Below are 15067 nucleotides of genomic sequence, written 5' to 3' on the forward strand. Positions count from 1 at the left end.
AAAACACAAACATTCAGACCATAGCAAAATGCATGTGTAATACCTGTATAATATTCAAGTTCATTACAATCCTTGAGAAGCTTTGGGAAATGGTTGAAGAAAGCAAGAAAAGGGAAGGACGGACAATGATCTGACATGTCACAGTGTGTGGGCTTGAGGAGCTCCATTTATCCCACACACATCCAGAAGGCAGACTAGAACCAATTAAGTGGGCATTTTAAGGCTGCGACTCCTACGTAATATACAGGAGAACATTCAAATGCTTTATCTGCCCCAAAGCACAACTGACTGACCCAGTTCCCAAATGCCAGCATGACAGCCATTGCCCTTGAAATTTAAGTCCCCTCCCACCCAGAAGAATGCTAGCAGCCCTCTCTGATGGTCAAGCACGTCCAATAAGCAAAATAAGCACACCAGCTCACGCAGAGAATCACAGCTCACTTTGAGTCCTCGATGATACAACTTTGCAGATGCCCCTCTGTTGGAGGAAAAAACAATTGGGGATTTTTAATTTGCTAAACCATTTTGTTGACTCTAAGATGCATTCCTTCCACACGTTAGTATCTCTGAAATCCCAGTCTGTTTCTTTTTTTAAAAAAACAAAATTCACATTTTATTTAGGTTGAAATAAGCTATGCCAAATTGATTTTCTTCACCAAAAATAATGGCAATATTTTCTGTATTATTCCTAGATAAACCACAAAACATTTATTTTTGTAGTTTCTAGGTTTTGCTTGTAAATCAAGATGAGGCAGTAGATACAGTCATGGAAAAAGACAGAAGAAAACAGACAAACCGGTTGTCAGTATCCATGGCCTCTGATCCTGTCTTGACCATGAAACAGAAGTGTTCAACATATACCTGCCAAAAACCTTATGAAGATGAGGCTCAATAAAGGAACGTAAACAGCAACAACCAGATGTGGAACAACAATGGCAGGCTCTTCCTTTCAAACTTTAACGATAACTTGTTCCTTTAACTCCATTTGATAAAGACAAAATCTACACTGAAATCCTTGTTTGGCGAGCTCACATGTTTCTCTTACAGTCTGATAATTTTCTTAACTGTCCCTTACAGATTTTTAACAGCATACTTAAAACTCCTACTATTCAAAGGTCACTCATGAGCTTCATTGTAATGTTTTGTAAAATGTATTCCTTGCTCCCATACCTCCTCAAAATTTATTTCTTCAAAGAACTGATAATTCAGTACCTGACAACTGGATCCACAGTGATAAATGTTATGTGTAAAATGACTTAACTAATACAAGTCCAAAGTGCCATTAGCAGAGATCACACAGAGTGTAACGTGGTACTTTCAACGCTATCTTCTGGAAGAAGAGTTAGGTCTCCAAAGCATGGGACTTCAAACGGGCCATTTAAACAGGCAGATTATCAATGACTAATGTACTCAATGGGAGGCCTACAGGTAAAGATATTCAGTGATTAAGTGGCCTGCGTACACCTTATAACTTTTCTGTAAGATAGTGTCAAATTTCTTACAGATGTTTTCAAATATCAAATATAAGAGAAAGCCTATTTTAAAAGTCTCTTAGGTATTTTCAGTGGTTTCTGAATTATCTGTAGGAAGCTCTGACTTACTTGTATAGAGTTTAATATATGTATCCACCATTAAATCCAAATTGTGTTTTATATCAAAATTTGTGTTAAGCGAAGCCAAGTTCCTTGACCTTTGGTCTGTCAAAGTGTTCCTCAGGTATGCTTTGAGACTCTTTCACCCATTTTCATAGCGTTCACTCTCAACCTTCATCACAGGAAGAATACATAGGACCTTCAGCAATGCATTAACTTTAGGAAAAATCTTGTTGTCTGGCAGATGAAGGGCTTCATAATTAGTGGATGGAAGTTCTGTATCTTTCCCTCTGTGTTTACACTTGATTCTGCAACAATGCAGCTCAGCAGACAGCGTGTCAGGATTAGGTAAATCACTTCTGTACATGTCAGCACTATGCTCCTCTGATGTATTGAATTTGAGCTGTCCCCTGACAGAGAGTACCAGAGATAAGCATTTAAGAGCTTTAAGGTGCTGTTCTGAGAATATATCTTTCAGTTCCTGAATAATGTGCTCCACTGTTGGAACACTTAGAGTTTCTTTACAGTAACTCTCAGAGGTTAGCTGAGATTCCAGGTTACTGTGCTGAGCTCTGCGAAATTTCCCTGGGAGTTTTATCAGAATATAAAGTTTGGTTGCCAAATTTGTGAGTTCCTCAAACCAAAATTCATGATAAACCGGTATTTTCCATCACTTCATTTAGTGAATGCAGCACTGCAGTCAAATTACTGGCTGCAAAGAAGACATCAGAAGTTTGCCCCTGAAGATTTTCCCCAAAGGCTCTTGTAAAAGATAGAACATTTTTAAGAACAACAATGGTAACAATGAAATCAAAATCTGTTACCGCAGCTCTCACAGACCTCTAGCATCCGTTTCTGCTGTGTTTTCAAACAGAACAATGTGTTCACTGCCGTTGTCCCAAAGCACTTTCTCAGACTCTTCGCCAGAAATGATCTGGCACTCCAGCAGTGCTTGAAAGTTATCAGGAGTAAAGAGACCTTCTGGGATTTCATCAGCTTCATGTTCATCCAGAGGTGTGTTCTGTTTTCCCTTAAGAATCAAAATTTCAAATAAAGATTTTAAGTATTCTTTGTTTTCCTTCTCTTCAAGGGTTAAAGGTAAAATGTCTTCCTCCTGCTCTTCACCCCCCTCTGCACTGGGGTTCTGAGCATTGCTGTTGTTTATTTCCTCATGTTTTCGTTCCTGTTCAGAAGTTTCATCAATTTTTTCTGTTTCAATGTCCTGATTTCATCTTCACTCAATTCTTTTATTCGTTTTCTGTGTCTACTGTGTGGATTAGTCAAATGGCTGGTAAGATCAAATATTGTTGGTATTGCATTACCTCGAAGAACTGTCCTATAAGGACTAGCTCTACAGATCATAGAAGTCTCAAAGTGTTTGGCACACAATCGATAATGTTTATTTAGTTGATCGGGGGTTTTATCTTCTAAGTCTGCTCTCCTACAATTCTCCACCCACTTCTGGCATCTGGCTGGAGCCCGCAGGAACCTGAAAAAAGCCAGGTCCGACTGCGCGCGCTTCCACGTGCAATTGGGGTCCTCGCAGAAGTTCGGCATCGCCGTCAGCCAGCCAGCCGGCCCAGCCCTCCCCTCCCCGCCTCCTCAGGGCAGCCCACCAGCCCGTCGGGGGCCGGGGAGGGGACCCAGGCTGTTTTCTAATCCACGGAGTCTTACAATGATATCACCGAGTCAGGAGTCCGTTCTGGGCGGTCCCTAATGACGTCATCACTTCCGCTGACCTGCGTGCATGGTTGTTACTGTGGGTGTTGAGTTTACATGCTGTGCAAATGCCTTTGGAAAGACACCCTATGATTTGGCATTGCAACTAAAGTTAATGTGTTCACAGAAAGGCACAGAACAGCAGTGGACTGCAAATCTGCTTTTAGAGAAGCAAATACTTGTCTTTGGAGGAATGACCAAAAATACATGTTTTCTTGCAAAGCAACAGCCAAGTGCTCAATGTTAAGAAAGCGTTGCATCATAGTTTATTCTGCAACATTTTTTTTTCCTTTCTTAGTGGTAAATGAAATAATGCTGCAACTTCCAATATATTGTATCTTAAATTTGTTGAAATACGATGTTTAATGACCTCAGTGATTGGTATAATTCCTCAGGATCATAAATCCTAAAATCAACACAGATGTAAATAAGAAGCAGATGGATCTATTTAAACCACTCATCCAAAAAAACCCCCAAAACCCACTGAAATCCAATGTTTTTCCCAGGATAGATCCAGAAGATATAGATAAGAAATAGTCATAGATAGATAAATATGTTCAGTACAATGATAGCTTGGTTTTTGACCCCTGAGAAATGGTAGGTCCCATTCTATTGAACACTTCCACCCAGGAAACCTGTTTATCTCATGTTTACATCCTCAGAGGGATGGATGAGAACAGGTTAGAGAGGGAAAGAAGAGTGCTGTCAATGGTCTGCATGGGAAAAGAGGGAGCTATTGAGGTTGGATGCACGAGCAGCATGAAGAGGAAACATGCATGGAAATTCACTGACAGTCTCAGCCTATGTTCCCGGCCCTGTGCTGGGTGGCTGGTACTCTGTGTTTTCACCCTTCATCATTAATTGACTCAGTCACCAAGTACTTAAACTGAGTGCTTGTGATCTCCCGGGCTTACTGGAGCTTGTTGGGAGGAGAATGTTTTTATATCCTAAAGTTCGAGGTATAACTAAATGCTTCCCATTATACTTGAGAATGTAGTTAGGATTAGAGCATCTGGTATTGTTCCATTTTACAGACGAAGAATCTGAGGTCCGGGGAAGTTGAATCACATGCCCAGTGACACTCAGCTCAAAAAGGCAGAGGATTCCATCCATGTTTTTAAGACTCCAGGCCCATGTGTTTCCCACTCCCTGTGCAGCCTCCCTCCACACTGGAGAGCAGGATACAAGGAGTGTCTGAGGCTGTGGTGGAGATCACAGAAAACAGAGACTTAAGGAAAAAGGAGCAAAAAGAAAAAAACCTAAGGAATAGTAAAATGAAATTTTTGTGATATTTTATAGCCCTTGCATATTCACTACAGGAATATCTAATTTTATGTAATACTTCATAAAGATTTTCCTTTACTTGGTCTTCCCAACATTTCTAAAAGATAAAGAAGGTCTTGTTTTTCTCAGTTCACAGGTAAGAGAGCTGAGACAGAAAGAGGTTAAATGGCTGTCTGAAGGCACAAAGACAGGAAGTAGCACACCTGGGTTTGACCCATGTCTTCGAACAGCAAATCCAGTGGTATTTCCACTGTACCATTTTGACTCTGGGTTAATAAATAAACATTATGTATGTATGAGTCCAAGATCTTCTGATGGGCAGTGTGAGAATAAACCAACACACAAATACAAAAAAAGTATTATCCATTCCAATAGCTATTATACAGTACTGATCTTCTTCACAGCTTTGTAGATTTTCGGTTATCTTAGCATTTTCAGTTTTGACATGATGGTAGCATACATACTGGCCATTTATTCTCCGGCAACAAAAGGCATGTCATCCCTAAAAACTGCAAAGAATATGGTACCCTAACCGTGATTTCAAAATAAAAAATAAGAAGTCAGAAGCAGATTTCCCATAGTAACCATCACAATGGATGACTGAAATAGACCTCTGCTGCTGTCCCCCTCACTCTTAGCCCCACAGAAGAAAAGGATACACAATGGATACATCAATCCAAGCATCCTCCAAAATTTTATCAAAGTACATGACTTAAAAATAGCCTGTAACCTCATTTTCTAAGTGCATCAAAAAGAAGTTTGGCAGTAATAACTGCAAGAATCGAGACAGAGTTTAGAAATCACAATAGCAAGAGTCCTAGAAATAGATGTATCTTTTCTGTCAAAATGTATTAATCATTGGTCCATCTCTTCAGCCCTGTGGTTCTGGGGCAGTCAGCATAAGTGTCTGTTAGACTCTACTCAGACTAAGCAATGCACTTGAACCTGAACTTGCAGCCACTAGAAGCATGATTTCTCCCTTAAGGACTTCCTGTCACACTCAGAGTAAAAGCCAAATCCTTTCAATGGCCTAAGGGCCTGTCTGATTTTGCTATTCTCCTTGCCTTTTGGCTTTTCCTCCTGCTCTCCCCTTTGCTCACCTCCTCTAGCCACAATACCTCCTTGTTGCTCTTCAAACTCACTAAGATGCCTGTAGCTCAGAGCCTTTGCATTGGCTGTTCCCTCTACCTGAAATGTTTCCCCCTCCACCACACCCCACCCCACCTCACCCCACCCCAGATATCTGCATGGCCAGCTCTTTTAAGTCTTTCAAGTCTTTGCTTAAATACAACCTTCCCAGCTAGGCTTTCCTAGGATACCTGTTAATGGGCTGAAGGTTGTCCCTCCAAAATTCATATGTTGAAGTCCTAACCCCCAGTGCCCCAGAATGTGGCTGTGTTTGGAGGTGTAGGTCTTTAAAGAGGTAATCAAGTTAATTACCTATCTGGGCAGGCCCTGATTCAATGTGACTGATGCCCTCATAAGAAGAGATTAGGACACAGACATACACAGAGGAAAAACCATGTGAGGACCCAGAGAGAAAGTGGCCATCTATAAGCCAAGGAGGGAGGCCTCAGAAGAAACCAATCCTGCTGGGGCTTCCCTGGTGGCGCAGTGGTTGAGAGTCCGCCTGCCGATGCAGGGGACACGGGTTCGTGCCCCGGTCCGGGAAGATCCCACATGCCGCAGAGTGGCTGGGCCCGTGAGCCATGGCCGCTGAGCCTGGGCGTCTGGAGCCTGTGCCACAGGCCACAGCAGTGAGAGGCCTGTGTACCGCAAAAAAAAAAAAAAAGTCCTGCTGACATCTTGATGTCAGACTTCTAGCCTCTAGAACTATGTCACTCCGCCTGTGTGGTACTTTGTTATGGCAGCCCTTGCAGACTAATACAGTGCCCTAATGAGAATTAACTTCACTCCTTGCTCCTTTGTTTCCTTTTTCTGTTTTATATTTTTCCAAACTCCTTACCATTATCTTACATATCTTTCACTTATGCATTTTGTTTACTGCTTATCTCCCTTTGCTAAAATCTAAGCTCTATCAGGGCAGGAATTTTTTTCTGCTTGGTCATTGCTGCTGCCTCGGTTCCAAACAGACTAGCCCATGGTATGTGCTCAGTAAATACTGTTGGATTACTGATTGCACCTCCATCATCACCATGGAATGCCCTGTGAGGTGAGAGAAGACCAAAAGGCAATCAGGGCTCTAAGGAGGAAGGAGAGAGAAGTTTGGATGCTGACATAAAGATAATAAACTCTGCTTTGGGAGCTCGACCCACTTCTGAGCCACGTTGGGCAGCCACAAGCAGCTCTTTATCTTCTCATTTTGCCTATGAAATCTACAGAGCTCACAATGGGCATCCCCTCCTCTGCCTTTGATATTGTTTCCTGTCTCTCCTCTGCATTTCAAACCAAAGCAGATGCGTAGGAGGATCCGATCAGCTGAGCACCTGGGCTTGATGGGAACCTCTCATGCAGCTCTGCGCTGGGGGGTGCTGGCTACTGCTTTTTGTTCTGTACCTTTCTCTCATAACTTCCTACACACCAGCTGTTCGCTTTACTGCTTTTAAATGTATCTGTGTTTTTGTATTACAGGCCTGGGTGTTCTCTGATGACAGGAACCAGCTAATGAGAGGTCTCTTATCCTTCCTACAGATTTGTTTTGGTGCTAATGTCATCCGTGATTCTGTTCTCAATCAGTATATTTGTTAATTCCTTCAAAATTATACACACACACACACACACACACACACACACACACTCACCATTCTACTGTTCATAGCAGATCTTATCAATAAGATAGGAGATATATATGCATATATGCAGACCTTATATATATTGAGCACCTCCTATGTTCCAGGCAGTACTCCAGATGGTAAGCAAAACAAACCAAAACCCTTAACCTCACAGAGCTTAGATTCTAGAAGGAATTGCCTTAGCCCAGGTGCCTCATACATCTGCCCACGCAACCTGAGTTCTAGCCACACTGGACCTCTGACCTTCCCCTGAGCCCTCTGTCCCCTTTCATGTCTCCAACCCCTTGCTTTTCCAGGTCCTTGGGCCCAGAATCCTATTTCATCCTCTATGCATTCATCCACCAAACATTTACCAAGCACCTGTAAAGTGCCAGGCATTTTTAGTTCCTGGAATACAAAGATGAACAATAGTTCTTGCCCTTGAAATGTTCTCAACATAGACACGAAAATAATTAAACTTTGGTGTGATAAATGCTAAGAGAGAGATGTAGATTATGCTTGGCCAGTCCTGAAGATGGAGCAATTAACTATGACTAGGTTGTAAAAGGGAAGAAAAAGAGAAAATTTCACAGAGGAGAAGACATTTTAAAAAATTGAAATATAGTTAATTTACAATGTGTTAGTTTCAAGTGTACAGCAAATTGATTCAGTTACATACATACATATATGTATATGTATATATCTATATCTATACATATCTATATCTAGCTATCTAGCTATCTATATATATTTTTTCAGATTCTTTTCCATTATAGGTTATTATAAGATGTTGAGAATAGTTCCCTGTGCTATACAGTAGGTCCTTGTTGTTTACCTGTTATATGCATAGTATTGTGTATATGTTAATCCCAAACTCCTAATTTATCTCCCCCCTCCACCATTATCCCCTTTGGTAACCATAAGTTTGTTTTCTATGTCTGTGAGTCTGTTTCTGTTCCATAAATGTGTTCATTTGTAACTTTTTTTTAGATTCCACATATAAGTGATATATGGTATTTGTCTTTATCTGTCTTACTTCACTTAGTATTATAATCTCTAGGTCCATCCATGTTGCTACAAATGACATTATTTCATTCTTTTATATGGTTGAGTAATATTCCACTGTATTTATATACCACATCTTCTTTATCTATTCATCTGTTGGTGGACATTTAGGTTGCTTCCATGTCTTGGCTATTGTAAATAGTGCTGTTATGAATATTGGTATGCATGTATCTTTTCAAATTAGAGCTTTCTCCAGATATATTCCCAGGAGTGGGATTGCAGGATCATACGGCAACTCTATTTTTAGTTTTTTAAGGAAACTCCATACTGTTCTCCATAGTGGTTGTATCAATTTACATTCCCACCAACAGTGCAAGAGGGTTCCCTTTTCTCCACACTCTCTCCAGCGTTTATTATTTGTAGACTTTTTGATGATGGCCATTCTGACTGGTGTGAGGTGATACCTCACTGCAGTTTTCATTTACATTTCTCTAATAATTAGAGATATTGAGCATCTTTTCATGTGCCTGTTGGCCATCTGTATGTCTTCTTTAGAGAAATGTCTATTTAGGTCTTCTGCCCATTTTTTGATTGGGTTATTTGCTTTTTTGATATTAAGCTGTATGAGCAGAAGATCTTGCATACCCTATGATTTAAATCGTTGCTTAATTAACTACATTGAATTGAAATGCTTAAGGGTGTCAGTGAGTCAAGCAGCCATGTGAGATTCATAAAGTTCCTGCGCACTCATGGTGCCCAAAAAATAGCATCTGCAGCGATGGCAAGATGAAAATGTCACAGGTGAAACAACAACTCAAAAAAGCATTTCAGGGCTTCCCTGGTGGCATAGTGGTTGAGAGTCCGCCTGCTGATGCAGGGGACACGGGTTCGTGCCCCGGTCTGGGAAGATCCCACATGCCGCGGAGCGGCCAGGCCCGTGAGCCATGGCCGCTGAGCCTGCACGTCCGGAGTCTGTGCTCCGCAATGGGAGAGGCCACAACAGTGAGAAGCCCGCGTACCACAAAACAAACAAACAAACAAACAAAAAGAAAACTATTTTGATTTTAGAAACCAAAATACCACTGATTTTGCTTCATTACAGGGTCAAACGTTTGCACACGACTTAGATATGCCAAAAACTGGCTTTATTTATTGTCCATAAACAATATCTAAACTAGCAGACTCCATCCTACTACTAGGTGGGAGCTGGGAGGAGAATGGAAGAGAGAACAGAGATATATAGGTCAGAATCCCAGCAGAAAACATACGTTACACTCAAACTGGGTAATGGAAAAGAGTTGTTTTTTTAATGGAAGTATAGTTGATTTGCAATATCGTGTTAGTTTCAGGTATACAGCAAAGTGATTCAGTTATATATCTATTTTTTCAGATTATTTTCCATTATAGGTTATTATAAGACATTGAATACAGTTCCCTGGGTTATACAGTAAATCCTTTTTGCTTATCTATTTTATGTATAGTAGTGTGTACCTGTTAATCCCATGCTCCTAATTTGTCCCTCCTCCCCCTCCCTTTCCCCTTTGGTAACCCAAAGTGTGTTTTCTATGTCTGTGATTCTGTTTTGTATATAGATTCATTTGTTTTATTTTTTACATCCCACACATAAGTGATATCATATAATGTTTGTCTTTCTCTGCCTGACTTACTTCACTTAATATGGTAATCTCTAGGTCCATCCATGTTGGTGTAAATGGCAATATTTCACTCTCTTTATGGCTGAGTAACATTCCATTGTATGTATATACTGCATCTTCTTAAACCAGTCGTCTGTTGATGGGGACTTGGGTTGTTTCCATGTCTTGGCTATTGTAAGTAATGCTGCTATGAATATTGGGGTGCATGTATCTTTTCAAGTTAGAGTTTTCATCACTTCCGGGTAAATGTCGAGGAGTGGGATTGCTGGATCATATGGTAGCTCTATTTTAAGTTTTGTAAGGAACCTCGTACTGTTTTCTATAGTGGTTGCACCAACTTATGTTTAAAATTTTTTTTTATTAAAGTATAGTTGATTTACAATATTGCATTTGAAAAAGTTTAATAAGGGATTGGCTTTTTTTAAGGTGTGGAAAAAGTTTAAGGAACCCTATAAAGAAGTAATAGGATGCCCTGAAGCTAAGAATAGATGGAAGCCTGTTAGTGAACAGGGTGGAGAGCAATTTCCGGAACCAGGAAAGAGAACTATATGGAAGAGGGCTGTCTGCAAGGAGCTGAGGTTTTGGGTAGAATATACAACCAACCTGCATGGCAACTTGGCCAGAGGGTTCCAGAGGAATACATATTCTAACTTTATTCTCTTCCTTCAATTTCCTGCTAATTTCTTTTCACTTGCCAAATGCAATCAAAAGCCAGACAGCCAGCACATATAGGGGGCAATTCGTGTATGTCAGCTTCTCTGGGGACAAAGTAGAGTGGGACAGAACAGAGGATGGATGTAGAGGGCCAGATTGGCATAATCCATTCTTCCTGTCCTCAGCACCCACTCTTTTCTTTGTGCAGGTGAAAAATGCTTGTTTCCAGCACAGGAACTACTCAGAATCTCATCAACTACACTGTAGGGATGATGTAAATGTGGTCATAGTTCCACCTGAAAACTGAAATATCAGTCCCCATTAGCACTCTTTATGTAAGAGGGGAGGGAGGAGGAGAAACAAGGACAAAGAATGAATAACAGAAACCATATCTGCTATAGTTCCTATTTTTATAGCTGTTCACAGGACCTAAAATAATAATCATGAATTCCTTCTTCCACCACCCATTCCGTTTTCCTCTTACCTCCTGCCTGCACCTTCACTGGATGGAGTCCTTCACCTGGTAAAATGACTAAACCTCATTCCTATAGAAATGGAGTTCTTGAGGATCCTGTCTCTCTTGGGTTGATGTAATTTTTCATTGATGAGACTGTTGAGCAAGTTGACAAGACAATCCAGTGAACCCCTTTGGTCCAGTTACAGTCTACCTAGCCCTCAGGGTGTAGCAGTAATACAGTTTTCTCTTGGCAATTAGGATCAGTCATCCCAGCCTTGCCTACCTGTTTTTTCAACAATAAACATTCCTTGAAGTCGATTTTAAAGATAAAGTCACTATATTGATGGTTGCCTCTGGGACATAGGACCTCAGCTTTCAACCCTTGGTATCACTGCATTCTCCTCGTTTAACTGTCTGCACTCAAATCTTAACATTTTAACCTGCTTTCAGGGCAAAATCACTGTCTTTACTTTCATTCCTATATGAAGCACTGTATATGAATGAATACTATAGTATAAATGAAAAACCAGGAGAAAAACTAACACTTTTCCTGTTAGTGAATCGGCTCCATACGTAGCTCATATGTCCCAGGCAACCAAGCCGAGTGTCAGTCACAACGAGTTTTCTCTGGCTCTACCCCCATCTACTTCAGTACAATCACCACTTTCTCCTTGGACGATTGCATTGGCCTTGCTTCTGTTCTTACCCCTTCTATAGACCTATTCTCCACCCAGCAGCCAGAGTGATATTTATGGAACATGAGTCATATCAAGTCTTTCCCACACTTGAAACCCTCCAATGGCTTCTCTTCAGTCCTAAATGCTGGTTTGTGTCTCAGGGGGCTTGGGTCTCACACAAGCTCACAAATTAGTCTTCTGAAATACCTGGGTGTTACCATCTGGCGCTGGGGGAGGAGGCATCCAAGGCTTCTGCCAATGCCAAGAACAAGAGCAGTGCTGACAGTGCCAGCCAAATGCTAGCCACTGCCATGGATGCCAGAGCAGCTGCCAATGATTACGTCAAGACTCCCTGTGAGGAATTTGAACTATTTCATGTCGCTGCCAAATTGATCAGCACTTCCCTCCAGACCTGAAGAGGATCCTGGCACTTTATGACTTATGTCCATTGGCATTCGGAACTTTTAAATCTCTTTATTTCAGACTCCTTGTCCTAGGACGGAAGCATTTGTGAATCCAGTTTTAAAGGTATTCTTCCATTTATGGCTCGATTTCTAGAAGACTGGTCAAAAATAAGTACGATACCAAATTTTTCTCAAATCATTACACTGAGACTCATTTGGAAGAAGAGAGGAAAGAATCCTAAACCTCAGCTTATCGCAGAAATAATTCTCATCCCATCAACCCTGAAGCTTAGCTTTGGTACCTTTAAGCATTTGGAGCCCATACCCAAAAGTATTAACTCCGCTTTATCCACGAGTGAATGTGCAATTTACATTTGTGCTCACAATCACCACCAGTCTTTTTTAATTGATGGATAGTTGCTGTGCAATATTATATAAATTACAGATGTACAATCTAGTGATTCATGATTTTTAAAGGTTATACTCCATTTATAGTTATTATAAAATATTCACTGTTTCCCATGTTGTACAATATATCCTTGTAGCTTATTTTATACCTAACAGTCTGCACCTCTTACTCCCTTACACCTGCATTGCCCCTCACCTCTTCCCCCTCCCCACGGGTTACCGCTTGTTTGTTCTCTATAACTTAATCATCACCAGTCTTGACCTCATCCTGCAGGAACTTGGCAAATAATTGGTGAGTGACCTGTAGAATAGTCCCAGGGTTCCTGATTTTATGGAGAAGGAAACACTTTAGACAGCTGACCACTGGCTTTCGCCTTTTATGGAAAGACCTATACATGCTTCAGTGCTGGTGTTATTTGTCCATTATTCTAGACAGAACTAGTCCAACTTTTATCTCTATCTCTCCTCTGTCTTCTCTGTACCACTGTACAAATCTTGAAGACATCCAGCTTTCCCCCCTCATGTGTGCTTCATGATATCTTGCTCATCTTCCACTCACAGACTTCTCTATCAGGGCTAAACTCCACTAGCAGATAAGACTCCCCAGACTCAGTCGGCTTCCCCTTTACCTCCCTGACTTACAGGAAAACTGGAGGATGCTCTTCCTAACAAGCTCAACATAGAATTAAAAGCAGTTCATCTACAGCAATAAAGGAGACATGTATTTCTCCCCCAGCAGCATTACTCCTTCCTTTTAGCAAACTGCTAATGAGGCAGATGGATTCTTTACAATGTCTTACCTTTTTCCTTTCAGAATCACATGCTGAATCAACATAACAAGTCTATAGGGGCCTTCCGGGAAGATGGCGGAAGAGTAAGACGCAGAGATCACCTTCCTCCCCACAGATACACCAGAAATACATCGACACGTGGAACAACTCCTACAGAACACCTACTGAACGCTGGCAGAAGACCTCAGACCTCCCAAAACGCAAGAAACCCCCCACGTAACTGGGTAGGGCAAAACAACAAAAAAAGGAAACACAAGGACAAAAGAACAGGGACAGGACCTGCACCAGTGGGAGGGAGCTGTGAAGGAGGAAAAGTGTCCACACACTAGGAAGCCCCTTCGCGGGCGGAGACTGCAGGTGGCGAAGGGGGAAAGCTTCGGAGCCGAGGAGGAGAGCACAGCAAGAGGGGTGCGGGGGGCAAAGCGGAGAGATTCCAGCAGAGGATCAGGGCCGACCGGCACTCACCAGGCCGAGAGGCTTGTCTGCTCACCCGCCGGGGCGGGTGGGGCTGGAAGTTGAGGCTTGGGCTTCGGTCGGATCCCAGGGAGAGGACTGGGGTTGGTGGCGTGAACACAGCCTGCAGGGGGTTAGTGCACCACGGCTGGCCAGGAGGGAGTCTGGGGAAAAGTCTGGACCTGCCGAAGAGGCAGGAGACTTTTTCTTACCTCTTTGTTTCCTGGTGCGCGAAGAGAGGGGATTAAGAGCGCTGCTTAAAGGAGCTCCAGAGACGGGCGCGAGCCGCGGCTAAAAGCGTGGACCCCAGAGACGGGCATGAGACGCTAAGGCTGCCGCTGCCGCCACCAAGAAGCCTGTGTGCGAGCACAGGTCACTATCCACACCCCCCCTTCCGGGAAGCCTGTACAGCCCGCCACTGCCAGGGTCCCTGGATCCAGGAACAACTTCCCCGGGAGAACGCACGGCGCGCCTCAGGCTGGTGCAACGTCACGCCTGCCTCTGCCGCCGCAGGCCCGCCCCGCACTCTGTGCCCCTCCCTCCCCCCAGCCCCCACCCCCGGCCTGAGTGAGCCACAGACCCCGAATCAGCGGCTCCTTTAACCCTGTCCTGTCTGAGCAAAGAACAGACGCCCTCCGGCGACCTACACGCAGAGGCGGGTCCAAATCCAAAGCTGAGCCCCTGGGAGCTGTGAGAACAAAGAAGAGAAAGGGAAATCTCTCCCAGCAGCCACAGAAGCAGCGGATTAAAGCTCCACAATCAACTTGATGTACCCTGCATCTGTGGAATACATGAATAAACAACGAACCATCCCAAATTAAGGAGTTGGTCTTTGAGAGCAAGATTTATTATTCTTTCCCCTTTTCCTTTTTTTTGTGTGTATGTGTATGCTTCTGTGTGAGATTTTGTCTGTATAGCTTTGCTTCCACCATTTCTCCGAGGGTTCAATCCGTCCTGTTTTTTTTCTTAATAATTACTTTTTATTTTAATAACCTTATTTTATTTTATGTTACCTTCGTTCTTTCTTTCCTTCCTTCCCTCCTTTAGACAACGAATCATCCCAAATTGAGGAGGTGGACTTTGAGAGCAAGATTTATGATTTTTTCCTCTTTTCCTCTTTTTCTGAGTGTGTATGTGTATGCTTCTGTGTGAGATTTTGTCTGTATAGCTTTGCTTCCACCATTTGTTCCGGGTTCTATCCATCCGTTTTTTTTGTTTTTTTTTTCCTCTTAATAA

General features: G+C 42.3%; 1 pseudogene; it reads right to left on the reverse strand.

Annotated features, from left to right (window-relative positions):
• Nucleotides 1-90: 90 nt before the first annotated feature.
• LOC125960390 (52 kDa repressor of the inhibitor of the protein kinase-like) lies at nucleotides 91-3223 on the reverse strand (annotated as a pseudogene).
• Between the last annotated feature and the right edge of the window lie 11844 nt (nucleotides 3224-15067).

Source organism: Orcinus orca, chromosome 11 (assembly GCF_937001465.1).
Source record: "Orcinus orca chromosome 11, mOrcOrc1.1, whole genome shotgun sequence".
In the NCBI taxonomy this organism is placed as follows: domain Eukaryota; kingdom Metazoa; phylum Chordata; class Mammalia; order Artiodactyla; family Delphinidae; genus Orcinus; species Orcinus orca.